The sequence below is a fragment of the Scyliorhinus torazame genome, chromosome 10 (genome assembly GCF_047496885.1).
Source record: "Scyliorhinus torazame isolate Kashiwa2021f chromosome 10, sScyTor2.1, whole genome shotgun sequence".
Taxonomy (NCBI): domain Eukaryota; kingdom Metazoa; phylum Chordata; class Chondrichthyes; order Carcharhiniformes; family Scyliorhinidae; genus Scyliorhinus; species Scyliorhinus torazame.
In genome coordinates this window covers 250073770-250077374 of record NC_092716.1, presented here as the reverse complement: position 1 = coordinate 250077374, position 3605 = coordinate 250073770, and the positions used below count along the sequence as shown (strand labels likewise).

Here is a 3605-nt window from a genome sequence, read left to right as displayed (position 1 = left end):
TCTCTGGGATCCTTCCTGGTGCTGGGTGAAGAAGATTTGCTTTGGCAGTTGGCACTCTGACATCATAAGCATTTGACCGACCCAGCGGAGCTGATTTCAGATGATCATGGCCTCGATACGGGAGCTATTGACTCCTTCAAGAACACTAATGGTAGCACGCCTGTCTTCACAGCTGATTCAGAACTGAAGTACATTTGGATTTTGCAATGTCACTTAAGCAGTGTTGTTTTAAGTCTCCCTCGTGTAATGTTCATCCGTACAAGCTTCAGTGATTACTTCAAATGCTTTAACATTAACAATGCCTGAGTTGACATATGCAAGCCTCCTGTAAGCTAATGATAATTATCTCTCTGGCAGGTATTGCAGAATCCAGTGCAGATTAAAAATCTGTTGTCATGCTTCACCTCCTGGGGCATCACACTCATAGCTTTGCTTCTGAAAGTCCTTGAATTCTTTTTGAGACTTCGACGCCTGCACAGGGATCATGAGTTAAGAGTCAGACGACATCTTCGCCTGACAAGGAAATGAATCAATTACCCACCCCTAAAAGTGTACAGACAAAGGACATCATATGAAATTATGTCAGAGGACATGTGTGCCAGGAGACTGCACTTCAGCAAGGAAGCAATGGGACACCTTTGTGAAATGTTGAAGGAAGACCTGAAGCTGAAATCTAACTGCCGCACTGCCTTAACAGTGGAAATGAAACTCACAACAGCGTTGAATTTTGGGGGGATCTGGACCCTTTCTGCATGGCATTAGTGACATTTGTAACATTTCACAGAATGCTGCGCGGACCTGCATTCGCCAGGTAATGCATGCGATTTTTCATAAGGCTTCGGAGCTGATTATCTTTGACACATCACCTGTGAAGATGAAGGAGAGGTCCATCGCATACTACAGGGTTGCTGGTTTCCCAAAAGTAAACCGGGTTGTCGATGGAACACATATTGCATTGAAGGCACCAAGAAACGACACTGTTTCATTCATCAACAGGAAGGGGTTCCATTCTTTAAAAGCGATGATGGCGTGTGATGCACAAATGAGGAACCTGACTGCAAATGCAAACAACTGGGGAAGTGCCCATGACTCATTTGTCCTCCAGCTCAATGTTACACCGGTCCATGAGAACGCCATCAGGAATTAAAGGATGGTTACTGGGCGATAAGGAATGCCCATTGAGAACATGACTTATGGCAGCATTCCGGAGGACCAACAATGAAGCACAGAATCGCTACAACCATGCACATGTAGCAACAGGCCAGGTAGTGGAGAGGACAGTTGGTGTTTTAAAATCACGTTTTCGATGTCTGGACAGGTCAGAGGGCACATTACAATATGCACCGGAGATAGTCGCAAAGATTGTCGTGTGTTGCGTATTGCACCATTTTGCCATTCAGCATGGACTGAGCATTCATCCGGAAGATCTCTTGCCACCAGAAATGGACGAGCTTGAGGGAGGTGATATGGAGCCTGATACAGGTATACCTCCTGGTGCAGGTATGCAAGCCCAGCCTCCAGGTGATGCAAGGGCCTTTCGAAATTGCCTTGCAACTGCTACTTTCGTACATTGAGCTTGTAAAATTAACAATTGATGTATCAAAACCCTCCCTTCCCTCCCCTTGTCCCCTTCCCTCCCCTCCTCTTTACAAATACAGTAAGAAGTCTTACAACACCAGGTTAAAGTCCAACAGGTTTGTTTCAATGTCACTAGCTTTCGGAGCGCTGCTCCTTCCTCATTCACCTGAGGAAGGAGCAGTGCTCCGAAAGCTAGTGATTCGAAACAAACCTGTTGGACTTTAACCTGGTGTTGTAAGACTTCTTACTGTGCTCACCCCAGTCCAACGCCGGCATCTCCACATCATCTTTACAAATAGACAGAACAGTTGTGTTTACGTGGGAACATATATTTTAATGACCACTGTGATTAAATGAGAAAATACATTTAATTGCAAGAAAAGTTGAGGTGGTTTTGTGTCATTGTTCAGCTGATAAAGTGAAATGTTAAGTTAAATGTTAATTGGTTTAAAAGTTTTGTATTTATAAAATTATTTTTGTTAATAAAGGGGGCAGCACAATGGCACAGCGGTTAGCACTGCTGCCTCATGGCGCCGAGGTCCCAGGTTCGATCCCGGCTCTGGGTCACTGTCCGTGTGGAGTTTGCACATTCTCCCCGTGTTTGCGTTTGTTTCGTCCCCACAACACAAAGATGTGCAAGGTAGGTGATTGAACACGCTAAATTGCCACTTAATTGGAAAAAACGAATTGGGTACACTAAATTTAAAAAAAAAAATTTTTGTTCAGAAATGTTTTACATTTAAATTTACAACCTTCTCCAAATGTCTTACTGAAACATCAGAACACAACACTGAATTTTGAGATAATGATAAATGAATAAGATAATCGAAGTAAACAAGGCAGAAACATATTTAACATGGGTAACTAGCACACTAGTTAGCACTGCTGCCTCACAACACCAGGGACCCGCGTCTAGTTCAGACCTTGGGTGACTGTGTGGTATTTGTACATTCTCCCTGTGTCTACATAGGTTTCCTAGAACCATGGAATAAAACCATAGAATCCCTATAGTGCAGAAGGAGGCCATTCAGCCCCTCTCGTCTGCAGCGACCCTCTCTATCCCCGAAACCTAACCTGTACATTCCTGGACACTAAGGAGCAACTTAGCATTGCCAATCCACCTAACCTGCACACCTTTGGACTGTGAGAGAAAACCGGAGCACCCGGAGGAAACCCATAGAGACATGGGGAGAACGTGCAGACTCCGCACAGACAGTCACCACGTCCCAACTCTCAACTAACAACAGTTTCTACCCATCAGGATGCAGAACTGGTATTTTGTTTGCAATGGTGGTTTGAGAGGCAGCACGGTAGCCTTGTGGATAGCACAATTGCTTCACAGCTCCAGGGTCCCAGGTTCGATTCCGGCTTGGGTCACTGTCTGTGCGGAGTCTGCACGTCCTCCCCGTGTCTGCGTGGGTTTCCTCCGGGTGCTCCGGTTTCCTCCCACAGTCCAAAGATGAGGAGGTTAGGTGGATTGGCCATGATAAATTGCCCTTAGTGGCCAAAATTGCCCTTAGTGTTGGGTGGGGGTTACTGGGTTATGGGGATAGGGTGGACGTGTTGACTTGGGTAGGGTGCTCTTTCCAAGAGCTGGTGCAGACTCGCTGGGCCGAATGGCCTCCTTCTGCACTGTAAATTCTATGATAATCTATGAGAGGTGGACAGGTTGATGAAGCCTCCAGAACAGCATCTGATCAAGGAGGAACGGGAGGCGGCGGTGTAGTGGGATTGTCACTAGACGAGTAAACCAGAAACCCAAGGGTAATGCTCTGGGGACCTGGGTTCGAATCCCGCCAGTGTAGACAGTGAAACCAGAATTCAATAAAAATCTTAAAAGTCTCATGATGACCATGAAACCATTGCCGATTGTCGTAAAAACCCACTGGTTCAGTGGTGTCCTTTAGGGAAGGAAATCTGCCGTCCTTACCTGGTCTGGCCTACATGTGACTCCAGATCCGCAACAAAGTGGTTGACTCTTAACTCCCTCCTCATGGGCAATAAATGCTGGCACAGCCGGCGATGCC

At 46.0% G+C, this 3605-nt stretch overlaps 1 pseudogene; it reads left to right on the top strand.

Annotated features, from left to right (window-relative positions):
* The first annotated feature begins 540 nt into the window (after positions 1-540).
* Positions 541-1574, top strand: LOC140384779 (putative nuclease HARBI1; annotated as a pseudogene).
* Positions 1575-3605: the final 2031 nt, after the last annotated feature.